General features: G+C 39.4%; 2 long non-coding RNA genes across 2 annotated transcripts in view; one reads left to right on the forward strand and one right to left on the reverse strand.

Moving 5' to 3' along the window:
- The window catches only part of LOC137064341 (uncharacterized), a 64,008-nt gene that overhangs the window by 33,468 nt on the left and 16,037 nt on the right, over positions 1-14,503 (forward strand). The gene's annotated exons all lie outside the window — the stretch shown is intronic.
- Positions 2,312-14,503, reverse strand: part of LOC137064339 (uncharacterized) — an 80,073-nt gene continuing 67,881 nt past the window's right edge. Inside the window, exon 3 of the long non-coding RNA XR_010901537.1 lies at positions 2,312-2,586. This is a non-coding gene — a long non-coding RNA (uncharacterized lncRNA). The remainder of the gene's footprint in view (positions 2,587-14,503) is intronic.

Raw genomic sequence — 14,503 nt, forward strand, 5'->3', positions numbered from 1 at the left:
AGAAAACATCCCCCACACCATTACACCACCACCACCAGTCTGCACAGTGGTAACAAGGCATGATGGATCCATGTTCTCATTCTGTTTACGCCAAATTCTGACTTTACCATCTGAATATCTCACCAGAAATTAAGACTCATCAGACCAGGCAACATTTTGGCACCAACAACCCTGCCACGCTCAAAATTGCTTAAATCACCTTTCTTTCCCATTATGACATTCAGTTTGGAGTTCAGGAGATTGTCTTGACCAGCCCCAACCACCTAAGTTTGCAACGCTGTTTACAAATGTTCATTGGAATTATTTTAGAGTAATTTCTGAACTATGATAGCCATGATAGTAGTTGATCTGAAAGAGAAACAGTAAAATACAATGATGTGTGCTGAATATAATACAATGGAACGTTTCAAGTTGAATCGCTAACAGTGTCTCACCACTCAAGACACAAGTCACATCAATTCATGCTTTGATAAAATATAATAATGAGATAAAATGGTCAAAATGATGACATAAAAAGTTTAATTGTTTTATTAGTTTATCGCATAGTTTGCATTATTATGACTTTAAACTCACAATTCTGACTTTATTATTTTATTATTTTTTAACATTTATTTTTATTTTTTAAATATGATAATTTTGACTCTTTACCTCATAATTATTACTTTTTATGTCCTAATTATGATTTACCAAAGCATGTTTTTTTTGTAGCGGAAATGGGCCTCTTTACTATGTAGACAAAAAATGTTAAAAAAAAATGCAACTTGATGCAATGATTTTTGGTAACACTGACTGAAATGCTTTGAGATGAGCGCTGAGTGCTTCCTGCAGTTTCGCATCGCTCTTCTTTTTTTCTCTTTTTTTTTCTGAACAACACGGCAAACTAGCATCAGTTCACATGAGACATGCGGAGACAGCAGGCTGATGCTTGACTCAAACTAGCACTTCCAAATGAAGTCTCCTTTTTTCTTTCTATGCCAATTGCCTCAAAGGATACGGTTGGAAATGGAATTACGTTTATTGTTTTCCTATAGTTCCTCAGTCTACTGAGAGAGCAGGAGTGGGATTTTGGCCATTGGCAAAGACAGTAAAATCTTTCATCTCTTTTCTCCACTGACTCTCAGATTCTAATGTGGAGATGTACTTCTGATCAAACATAGCAGAATAAACCAATCACATGGAGAGTTATATGAGAGGTAATGTGTGGTTTTATATAGCAGCACATTGAATAAATTAGCCTGTTAAATTGTTACATTAAAAAAAAATTATATGCCGTCCACTATAGGTGGGACATGCAAGACTTAGGGCTTATTAGTTTAACAGGGGAGGGGGGGGGGGGGGGGGGTAACGGTCAAAAGGGTTGTACCTAGACTTTTAATGAATCATGGGTGTGTTTTGGGTGCAATAAATCAATCAGAGTCTCATCTCCCATTTCCTTTAAAAACCAGTTGTGCTCATGCCATGGCAGATTCACTCTTTACATTGCAGAATTTGCGAGCAAAAAGACAAAACTCTTCTCCAGATAGAATATTTAAAAATATTTGTGTGCTGCTGCTTATCCCTGTAATAAGTAGAGTGTATGAACGTTGTACACCCACCTATAGGCGCGTGTTACTAATGCGGCCTTTAAAAAACACATAAAATACCGCGCTATTGACTTCAGACCAGGTTTTTGCTGGTCAATGGTGCAGTCATTTTCAGTTCCTCAAAATAGCAACACGCCAACAATGCGTCTGAACACACCTTGTTTTCAGACCAGCACGCTAATGGACGAACAGATGGGTGCGAGTGCATTTGCTATTTAAACAACGTGACGCTGGACGTGAAAATGAGAACTACGTCTAGCTGAAACTAGCAAAAAACACTTGCGTTGTGCCTTGCGTCACATTGCGCTGGGTGTATGATAGAGCCCAATGTGTAAAAAAGTGTCATAGGCCCTGTTTACACCTGATATTAAGATTAGATAAGTGGACAAGGGAAACACATACTTTTTACATCTAGTGTTTAAATCTGTCTCTTTTGTCCACTTTCAACCACTTCTGTCCTGATTTTATCAAGGGGAGGATCTATTGGCGGGTAAATATATGAGTTTTTTTTTTTAGATATTTCAATCTAATGTACAAAATAAGCTTATGTAAAAACAAAATATACAGAAAGCAGCAGCTTTTGATTGCTGAAAGACCACACCAAACGTGGCGAGTGTGTGTTAGAAATCAGGAACGGTGAGTGAACATTGCGCTTTTACATTTTTCGTCTTCAAACTGTTACAACCCCTTGATTCGCGGAGAAGCAACATGAATGGAGAGGCCATACACATAATCCAATTTGCAAAATAATAAGTGTTTAATCAAAAAGACAAACATAACGACAAGTAAGGATTAAAATAACACCAATTACAAAAACACATCAAGCCTTGACTGGAGAGGAATGAGAGAGCCAACAGGATGTCCAAGCTACCAGGACCGCAGAGATCACGCTCCCAGCCTTTTGTCCCAGCACACCATCTCTTTTCTTGTCAACTCTCAAACTTCTTATAAGCAGCATGGTCAATCACCGTCAATTCTCCACACCTGTGTCATAGCACTCAACCTGAAAACACACACAACATTTACCAAGAGACCCCTGCTGGACAAAATCAAGTACTACTCGCCAATGAGTCGTCACAAAACCAATCGTGGGTCTTCAGCCGACAAAGTTTAAATCCCATCTGGCTAGGGTGCTTCCCATAATGTTTACGTGTTAGGTCAGTAGGCAAAGAGTAGATGGTCTTTTGGTGCAGTTCGGACACATTCAATCACGTCTACCCTACGAAAGCAATCTGGTCGAATGCATTTTCGACTACCTCTGGAAGTGGTTGAAAGTGGATAAACTCAAAAGTGTCATAATGTCAAACTCAATGGCATAATTTCAAGAATAAAGAAATAAAAATGTTCTTAAAACGAACAATGTATCACTGACTTAAAATTTGAACTAAATCTAAACCAGATATTTATTTATTTGAATCAAGTGCTTAAACAATTGAATGTCCTAGGCAGCAATGCAGAGGGTGAACAGGTGTGGGTGAGCAGGGACGGAGACATATTTGAAGAATTGATTAATTTCCCACATCATTTGATGAGGCGCGTCTCATTAATGCATCTAAGATGGCGCTCTGAGGCGATGCAGATCATTCAACTGGGACCAAAAGCACCTCTAGGTATTCTGGACTAACACCATTTTAGACACACACACACACACACACACATAATCACTGCATAGACACAGTGATGTACAGCCAGCGCTCCCAGAAGTCTTTTATATCTTTGCCAAGCATCGGAGCCTAGGGTGAGATTCTCATTCTCTCCAAATCCTGAAGGGCTTTTATTGTGTACCAACAGCGGTGTCTGTCCCTCAAACATGTGGCATCAGTAAACAACATGTTTAAGCCTAAAACAATGTGTGTCCCTGATGACTCAAATTATTTATGAAATCAAACAGAATCCGGCTGTCGGCCATTTGGGACTTTCCTTCCAGATCCTTTTCACATCCTTGTGGATCTTATTTTCTCCTTCACTTTGTGTCATCTTATGCTCTCGAAATCCAAAAATGTTAAAGTAACATGTCAGACTTTAATTGTCTGTTTGACAGAAATGCGAAGGTATTCGTCTGCAGAAACCATTTGAGATGTTTTTGCATAATATTAACACCTGAGGAAATGTCAGTGTAAAATGTCAGCACAAAACTAGCCTAGTGATTGCTAAGATGTTGCTATGCAGTTACAAAGTTTTCTGATCATTTTAGGGAATTGCTATCCACCGTATTTTTTAATGTTAGCGCGGGCATTGACAGTTGTAAACTGACTGTACAAGGCTTCCAGATTTATCTGCTTCTTGTTATTTTAAGCTGTAAAAAAGCTTAAATTTATATTGCAAAACGGTATTTTGTATCATATTATTTTAACCTATTGTCGTAATAATGTGTTTTGGGCCGTTGCTAGAGCATTGCTATCGGTTTGGTGGTGTTCTGAGAGGTTGCTGTTGTTGCTAGTGTGTTGGTGGTTGATGGGGCATTGCTGGGGAATTGATAGGCTATTGGTGGTTTCTAGGGCATTGATCCAGGGGTCTTAATATGTTTGGATTAGTTGCTAGGGCATTGAGTTTGCAAGTGTGATCTGATAGGTTGCTAAGGCATTAGGTGGTGCTAGTGTGTTGGTGGTTGATAGGCCATTGCTAGGGGATTGATAGTGTGGTTGTGGTTGCTAGGGGGAGTTAGGGTGTTTTTAGTAGTTGCTAGGGGGTGATAGTGTGTTGGTGGATGATAGGGCATTCCTAATGCCTGGTTTAGACTACAAGATATTTTTGTCTGTTACGATAGTTACTGTGTCAGATTATGCGATTTTTACTCCTAAAATCTTGTCGTGTCCTGGACTAGAAACATGTCAGACTACACGCTGCTACTCGACGAATCATCGCTTGTTGTCACAGCGTGCGTGATGTCATCAACTTTAAGAAACAAGTGCGTAAACAAACGATGTCTGAAGCAGCGTGTTTTGGCTGTTTTATGTTTAGAAAAGTGCAAAAATAAAAAGAAAACCCAACAAAGGACATGTTCCTGACTTGCTGGAAGAGGACATTATGGCCTGTCAATCCTCCAAAGAAGTTCTTTTTATATTAAATATTTAGTTATTAGCCAGAAGTAAAAGCTTGCCACCACAACGTATTTGTAAAACATCTATTAAGCTTACATTCCAGTAACGTTACTCCCCGGGTTCCTGAAGGGCTTCCGCTACTGTTCGCCAGCATTTTTCTTATTTGGTTGTGGTAGTCCGTCGATGACACATCATACAGGCAGGAATACTGTTGCCACAACTCCACGAACCTTTCCTCCATTGTATAATTCCATCTAAAGTTAGCCGCTCCTTCATCTCTCATGCATTTCGCCGTGTTTGAAAGCTGTGTACAAAAACTGTCTGTGCTCCGGTTGGTCAGCGTCACACGTGACAGAACCCGTCGTGAAGGACCGCAAAAAAATTAAACATGCTAGTCTTTCTGTCGTGACGTCGTGAACTATCGCAGACGCGGATTCGGTTGTCGTATACTATGACACACTATACAAGATAAAACGATCGATTCTTGCGTCCCGACGTCCATTATCGTTTACGAATCCCTACGACACCTTACGTCAAACAGATCGTGCCAAATTCGGGCTAATATCATGTAGTCTGAACCAGGCATTAGAGTTTGCTAGTGTGTTCTTCGAGGCTGATAGAGCATTGCTAGGGAATGGCTAGAGTGTTGATGGTTACTTGAACATTAATAGGGGATTAATATTGTGATTTGTGTTTGCTTGAGCATTGCTATGGTGTACTAGTGTGTTGGTGGTTGATAGGGAATTGATAGGAGTTTGTTAATGTTTTGGTTGTTGTTAGGGAGTTGCTAGGAGAGTGTTAATAAGTTTTGAGTGGATACTGGGGCATTGCTAGGAGTTTGCTAGTGTGTTCTTAGAGGTGTCTAAGGCATCGGTATGGGGTGCAAGTGCGTTGGGGGTTGATAGAGAATTGCTAGGGAGTTGGTAGGGTGGCTGTAGTTGGTAGGGCATTGTTGGGAGTTTGCTAGTGTGTTTTTGGAGGTAGCTAGGGCATTGGTAGAGGGTGTTAATGTGTTTTGGGTGGATACTGGGGCATATCTAGGAGTTTGCTAGTGTGTTCTTAGAGGTGTCTAAGGCATCGGTATGGGGTGCAAGTGCGTCGGGGGTTGATAGGGCATTGCTAGGGAGTTGCTAGAGTGTAAGTGGTTGATGGCATTGCTAGCAGTTTGCTAGTGCGTTCTTAGAGGTAGCTAGGGCATTGGTAGAGGGTGCTAGTGTGTGTGTGTGTGTGTGTGTGTGTGTGTGTGTGTGTGTGTGTGTGTGTGTGTGTGTGTGTGTGTGTGTGTGTGTGTGTGTGTGTGTTTGATAGGGCATTGCTACAGAGTTGCTAGGGTGTTGGTGGTTGCTAGACCATTAGAGGATTGATAATCTGATTGTGTTTGCTAGAGTATTGCTAGGGGACACTAATGTTTTGGTGGTTGATAAGGCATTGCTAGGGAGTTGCTAGGAGAGTGCTAATGTTTTTGGGTGGATACTGGTGCATTTCTAGGAGTTTGCTAGTGTGTTCTTAGAGGTTGCTAGGGTATTAATGGGGGTTGCTAATGTTTTGGTTGTTGTTATGGCATTGCTAGGAGGGTGGTAATGTGTTTTGGGTGGATACTGGGGCTTTGCTAGGAGTTTGCTATTGTGCTGTGGGTGGCTTTTGGACATAGCTAGAGCTTCTAGTGTAATGGTTGCTAGGAGGATGCTAATATGTTTTGTGGTTGCGAGGATGCTGATCGTTTTTAGGACATTGTTAGTTAGGGTGTTGCCTAAGTCACTAAGCTTTTCTTTTCAAAAGAGCCCAAACCTTAGCCTATAAATCTAGACACACCCTAGCAGCAGCAAATCTAATCTGCCGCTGTCGTCTAGCAGCTCTCAATACACTTCTGAGCTGTAAAAACCAAACTCTGGTCTGGCCAATCACATCGTGTATAGAGTCATTGGGTGGGGCTTAACATAATGATGGCAGAGTTGCACTTGCGTGCTACTAGTAAACACAGAAGCTGGCGAACGGTGGTCTTTCGAATCAGCTTTGACCGCGACTCTGGAAGACTTGGAGTTGAGATTTTCTCTGAGAAAAGATCAAAGAACGGCACTGAAGTCATTCTTAAAAAGGGAAGATGTGTTCGGAGTTTTGCAGACCGGATACTGCGAAAATGTAATCTGTCAACTAGCTCCGCTTAACATTGCTCTGGTTGGTGGTAGCGCTATCCAATTGCGTGCAGAGGGAGTTTGAAAGACAACCGTTTATCCCGCCCCTCTGATTGAGCCCTGTCAATGGTGAGTTTCCAGACCAAACATCTTGATGTGGGTCTAGCTTGTCAGGCTACCCAAACCTTCCTCTGATATTTTAAACAAATGTTTGGATACAATAGAAGTCTATGTTTTTTTTTTTTTTTACCCCTTACGAAAATGTTAGGTTGAATCGTTTAGAAACGTTATTTCGCAGCTCCTCTCAACAAGCCACACTTTTAGAGGTATCGTTCACACAGGCATGATTTATACCAAATATAAGTATGTCAGATTGCAATAGTCTTAGCAAGTTCTACTAAATATCTAACAGTCATACTGTTTAGGTAAATAAGTACCTATACCTATACCTAATGGTAATCAGTCTGCCCAGAGTTGACAGGTCAGAGCAACAAATGAGGGTAGTCATCTTATTCTTTGTCGGTTGGCAAACATAATTGGAACACATGTAACTCTTTCAAGTGTTTTGAGTGAGACTCTGAGAGGCTTTTTACCTCAGGGTGTCTTTTGCAGACTGCTCCAAGTTTAAAGGGCTGAATAATTTAACCTGTGGGACTGCTGGACCTGCTGCACCCCACACATTTCAGAGTTCGCAGGGCTTGTCAGTGCAGCATGCAGGCTCCCAGGGCGTTCGCCTGCAGTTAGCAGCTGCTACAGATGGTACACTCACTTTGTCATAGAGCTTCACGGCACTATGGCATCACAGGGCAATTAACAAGTCCCCCTTTCCAAGTATGGAGAACAGTCATTTGGCAGAAGAAAACTAGAGGAGAAAAACATGCATTGGGGGCATCTTCACTTTTTAAGTTGACCTAAATGTAACCTTTACCATGCTATAGGCCCTGATAAAATTTAAGCGAAATTGAAGAACGAACTGGTGCAACATTTCGGACAAAATCAGGTCAAAACATGTTCTTTGCGGGAGTTCGAAATGATTTGCCAAAGCGATATTTCTGAAACAGTTTGCTCTGGCTGGTAAACACCATCGAACCACCATTGGACCATGGTGATAATGTAATAGGTAGGTGTGGCTCTGAGACTCCGCCTTCTTTCTTTGACGTGGAAATCTTCTTTGTCGGTTGAGGTTAGCGTCTGAGTGTAAACAGAAGAGCTGCTTCTGTTTTTTCTCACAAATAACAGAACATTCCTTGTTTGGCAGGGAAAGAGTTAACGCCACTCCCCGGACTTTGATCGAATTTCCATTATATGTACGACAAAGACATCGAACGCACTCTTCGCACACTCACTGGACATTCACTTTGAATTGGTTGCGAAATGTGTAAAAATAAACATAATGTCATTTAGCATATGTCACCACAAGAAAATGTTTCCTTAAATTAATAATTTCATATGTTTTAAACAGTTTGGGCCTTTTCATGTCCATTTCTTTACAAATACAGCACTAAAACTGTACACAGCATCACTTGCAAAGCGAGTAGGAACTATGACAAAAGAAGATTAATAGGATTTAAAGACATATCATTCGGGATGTTTATCCATGTGTTGTTTACCATGTCTATCAGTGGTAGGAAGATGAGAAGAAGGGGGAACTCCCTAGAGAGACCACATGATGGGGTAATGGTACACTGACTAATTCATCTTCCTCCTCAGCCTGGAATACAGGTTAAACATAACCCCACGTAAACAAATCCTCCATTCCTCTTGTAAATATGATTGTGAATTCTAACACACTAAATGCAATGCTCATAAATATGCAATAGAAAACCTAAGACCTCAGCCTACCCTGAAAAACATCATAAACCAGTCAAATCTGGATTTGCTGGTTTTAGCTGGTCTCCCAAAAGGGCCAGGTTGGTCTATTGGCTGGTTTTAGACGAGTTCTGGACTCTTCTCAGCAAGTGAGGCGAGGAGACCAACTGGCCTTGCTAGGAGATCAAAATCTGCCATGTAGATGTGTTAAGGCCAGGACTCTTATTAAACGTGAAATTTGAAGGGAGATCAGACATTTTATGCCTGACTCACAACAGCTTCCTGTGTCATGGCGAAAAAGGGTAAGTTCACCCAAAAAATAAAATGTTATGTTTAACTGCTTACCCCCAAGATGTAGGTGTGTTTGTTTCTTCAGTAGAACACAAATAAAAAATTGTACTCCAACCGTTGCTCGGATAATGCATGTCATTTGGGTGTTTTCTATGAGAGACAATATGAGAGTTAAAAAAAACATAGAAGTACAAATCCATATTAAACCCTGTGGCTCGTGGCGACACATTGATGTCTTAAGACACAAAACGATTGGTTTCTGCGAGAAACTGAACAGTATTTGTGTTATTTTTTTACCTAATATCAGACGAATCTCATCTAGTATTTCCAACACCATTACTTCCGCAGGAGAAGGTCAAAAACACGGCGCGATCATAGATGTATATTTACATAGATTCCTCATTCGACCGCGCACAGGCACTAATGAGGAATCTGTATATAGAACTTTTATCTCGTCCAATTTTATGACCTTCTCTGGCGTAGTAGTCACCACAAGCCACAGGGTTTGATATGGATTCGTATGTCTATGTGTTTTTTACTCTCATAAGCCCTATTCGCACGGGACTAGTATTATCTAGGGACCTCTGGTGATTTGTAATAATTGCAGAGAATGTCCGTGATCTTAATCCCGTGCGAATCGGCCATGTCTGTAATTTGTAAAGTAAAAATTCCCCTGCAAATTACCCACCATATTTCACTGAACACCGAGGTCCTGTCATAATGCTATGTGATAATGTGATGTGCGGCTTTGGAACTGCCTTCCCAGTGAGCTGAGAGCAGTACAGAGCCTGGACCAGTTTAAAGCTGAACTGAAGACTTTTATGTTCAAAAAGGCTTTTATGTGTTAAGTGGTCTTAGATTGGTTAGATGGCCAAATGTAGTTTGATGTATTTTTATTGGCTGAAGTGCCAAGCACAGGTTGTCCGGAAACGCCACGCCCCTTACCGTTACGGGCAGAAGTCACATCTGCGGTGACTAGCAAGGGTTTATGATGTCACAACCCGGGAAGAAGCTTGTTGTAGTCCAAACCGGCTGTTTTTGTAGGCAATAAACTGCCGTAACTTTAAAGGACAATATCTCCATTTGCATTGAACTTTCAGCACTGTAACTTTACAGGCATACAATATCCGATCTGTCCCAAACTTAGGTTGCTATAGTCACAAAGCTTTTGTGACATTGTTTGATAAATAATAGTCCTGACCTGAAGACTTCCACATGCCAATATTCATCTGCTGGCAGCAAGAAGTGTGACACATCGAAGTGACTTAGCCATATTTAGTTTATATTTAAAGGGATACTTCACTGCTTTTTCATAATAAACTATGTTATTCCATACATACATTATAGTTCTCCTTTTTAATCCGCTTAGAAAAGCGTCATGTTTTATTTTGTCACCATACTACACTCACCTAAAGGATTATTAGGAACACCTGTTTAATTTCTCATTAATGCAATTATCTAATAAACCAGTCACAGGGCAGTTGCTTCAATGCATTTAGGGGTGTGGTCGTAGTTAAGACAATCTCCTGAACTCCAAACTGAATGTCAGAATGGGAAAGAAAGGTGATTTAAGCAATTTTGAGCGTGGCATTGTTGTTGGTGCCAGACGGGTCTGTCTGAGTATTTCACAATCTGCTCAGGTACTGGGATTTTCATGCACAACCATTTCTAGGGTTTACAAAGAATGGTGTGAAAAGGGAAAAACATCCAGTATGCGGCAGTCCTGTGGGCGAAAATGCCTTGTTGATGCTAGAGGTCAGAGGAGAATAGGCCGACTGATTCAAGCTGATAGAAGAGCAACTTTGACTGAAATAACCACTCGTTACAACCGAAGTACGCAGCAAAGCATTTGTGAAGCCACAACGCGCACAACCTTGAGACGGATGGGCTACAACAGCAGAAGACCCCACCGGGTATCACGCATCTCCACTACAAATAGGAAAAAGAGGCTACAATTTGCATGAGATCACCAAAATTGGACAGTTGAAGACTGGAAAAATGTTGCCTGGTCTGATGAGTCTCGATTTCTGTTGAGACATTCAGATGGTAGAATCAGAATTTGGCATAAACAGAACGAGAACATAGATCCATCATGCCTTGTTACCACTGTGCAGGCTGGTGGTGGTGGTGTAATGGTGTGGGGGATGTTTTCTTGGCACACTTTAGGCCCCTTAGTGCCAATTGGGCATCGTTTAAATGCCACGACCTACCTGAGCATTGTTTCTGACCATGCCAATCCCTTTATGACCACCATGTACCCATCCTCTGATGGCTACTTCCAGCAGGATTATGCACCATGTCACAAAGCTCGAATCATTTCAAATTGGTTTCTTGAACATGACAATGAGTTCACTGTACTAAAATGGCCCCCCACAGTCCCCAGATCTCCATCAACTGCAAGATGCTATCCTATCAATATGGGCTAACATTTCTAAAGAATGCTTTCAGCACCTTGTTGAATTAATGGCACGTCAATGGCATCAATGGCGAAAGGGTATCAAACACAGTATTAGTATGGTGTTCCTTATAATCCTTTAGGTGAGTGTAGGTCGTTCAACTATTTGTGTAACTGTAATTAAATAGGGGAAACATGGAGGTGTTTGGTCGCTTCTAACTTGATCTCTGTTTGGTACCATAGTGAATGAACTGGGCTTAAGGTGGGCTAAGCTATAATGCTATCTGATCGTCACCGCATGTCAGAGAGATTAAGTGCACACACTTAAGAAGAGAGAGGAATGTATTAACTCGTTTTAGTTTAGGGAATAACATAGTTTAATATGAAAACGTGGTAAAGTATCCCTTTTAAGTGAGTATATTTACTCACTTAAATACATGTCGTCCACCATTCACTGTTTTCTTGAGGCTACCAAGTGGCGAGGGCCCTTTCATCGCTGCTTGCAGCTTTTATAATACTTGTTACGGTTAAATACATTGTTAAAACAGCTAAAAACATCTCCTGCTCCTAGCTGGAACCGATATTAATAAAACAGAGTCATACAAAGTCCATAAATCACTAGCTGAAGATGAATATGGGAGCACGGCTAAATTAAATGGTATTTAGCCCTGTGCAAAGAACATTCATAGATCTGCAAAGGAGACAGATAACTTAGAGGGACCGGCATCCCAGAAGCCTTTGGGCTCTCCACTACAAGAGGTCAAAACCCTTGATGATCTGCCTTAATACAAGGCCAACCGGCATAATAGTGCAAAAACTCATCATATTATGCACCGTGTTTTTTTTCTTTCTTCTTTTCACCTGATCCACGTGAATATGAGAGCGTATTCCTTTAGGATGAGAGGGGGTGGTTCAGTAAAAGGGCCTCTAAGCTGCTGTCACACTTGGCTTAATTATGATTAACGATGTACCTAGAAGATATTCTCTCTCCGGTGAGTTTCAATTCTTAAATTCTTGTTAGGAGGGGGATGCGTCGTTTCCGCCCGGTGCTGTTTGCGTTATGTAAAAGCTGGCAAATAAATGTGGGAATGTGCTGAGCATCCCTTCTAAAAGCATTCTAGTCATTTCCATGATTAATTAATTAATCAATCAAATGAAACCGACAATGCGCTCAGTGGGTTTGGAAAATACATTCAGGTCAAGCAGTCATATGAAGTGAGTAACAGCACTGACGATAAATAATACAGGAATTAATTAATAAAATTGGCTGCATTTGTGTGACTTCTTAAGTTATCCGGAAGTGCATGATTCAGTGCTTTTACTAAAGAAACCGAAAAAAAACGAATAAGCCAGTAGCTTGATAAAGCCTTCTGAAGGGAAGCCGCACTGTAAGGCGAGGGGGTCGCTTCACGCTCACCCCAAAGCCAGATTGTTATAAATGCTGTTTATGATCTTGCCATGACAGCTGTGAAGGGCAGAGATGGCAGAGGATGCAGTCAGGGCTTATTTCCTCTCGGTCTGCATGCATTATGGGATTGTTAATGACCCCGCACTATAACGGAGAGGCTCGGCGCTGGGACTCAGTGTGATCAGTATAACTGACTGTTTAGTTGATTGTGTTTACATTTGCACTCAGTGAAAATAATATGCATGAACGCCGCTATAATATAATGCTGATTAGCAATGTGCTCATTGTTGTGCATGCTAAACCCATTTATTTTGTTGGCAATTTTTTTTATACTCAATTTTACATTTCTGCCTATTTTTCCTTATTTGGACACTATTTAAAAGAAGTCTGTGAATAGTGACATCGTTTAACAATCATTTTACTGCGTGCTTGCGTGTGTGTTTATTTATTTCTTTATCCAAGTTTATAAAATATTATATGAATTATATTAAATATAACTATTAATTTATACTTTTATATTGTATTAATATTACACTGTAAAAAAATATTTACAAAATAAGTAACCAGGTTGCCTTAATATTTTGAGTTCATTGAAATAAAAAGTTTTAGTTAATACAATGAACATTTTTGAGAATCGACAACCTTTATTCAAATATTATTGTGTGTGTTTTATTTGTGATGACGCAGTGATTTATCACATTTTTTATGTGGTCAGATACAATAATATTTGGAGTTTCTGTTTATTAAACCAATTTCTTTCATTGTATCAAGTCATTTTTTTAAATGTCAATAAACTCACAATATTTTTACAAATTATGATAAAATAATTAATTAAATTATATATATATTTTATATTTTTTTATATGTGCAATTATTTACAGCATTTTTAATAATTCATAATATTGGTTTGTTTATGTATTTATTAATAATTATAATATTTTATTTTAACATTAACCAAGGTGACTAAATATGTAATCTGATTACATTTATTTATTGTTATTAAATATCTTTTTTTTATATATTTTACATTAAATCAATGCTATGTATGTATTTATTTATGGATTCATCTAAGATTAAGAAATATTATACCGTATTAATATATACTTTTATATTCTACTTGTATTACATAAAAATATAATAATATAATGAATTGTATTATATATAATATAGTTATGTTTTATTACAATACTTTATATAGTCAATAATTTACCACATTTATTAATTAGTTAATTTTACTTATTTATTTAATAGTCATTAACCAAGGTGAAAAATGTAACCTTTACGTTATATATATATATATTACATTAAAACAGTGCAGTGTGTGTCATTTTTGTAATATAACGTAATATATTTATAATATATTTGAATTTAATTATAATATTATTGTTAATTGTTAGTTCATACGGAACATTTAAATAATCAACACTGTACATGCTTCAAAGACATTGATATATATGCGTGTTCAAATATGGAGCTATGTGTAACCAAATCAATGTGCACAGAGCAGTTCTGCCACTGCCTGTGATACAAATGTCATTTGTATCACAGTATTAGGAATAAATTTTGCTCCCAAAATTGTACAGTGTCTGTAATCCTCCCCTTCAAAAGAGAAGCAGAACTCCTGCAACACCGCAGTTTATCCGTCAGCCTGACTGACACTCTGAGAGGCCTTTATAAGTTTCGACAGTTTCTCCTCGGAGGTGAACAATGCAGCCGGAGGAGCCCTGCTGTCAAGACATCCTCGTCCTTCCCCTCTCCCCTCTGCCATATGCTTTATAGCCAACAATAAAATATTTTAGTGCTAAATAAATTGGGATCGCTTTGAATTGCCGGTCCTATATATG

The sequence above is a fragment of the Pseudorasbora parva genome, chromosome 25 (assembly GCF_024679245.1).
Source record: "Pseudorasbora parva isolate DD20220531a chromosome 25, ASM2467924v1, whole genome shotgun sequence".
NCBI classification, from domain to species: Eukaryota; Metazoa; Chordata; class Actinopteri; order Cypriniformes; family Gobionidae; genus Pseudorasbora; species Pseudorasbora parva.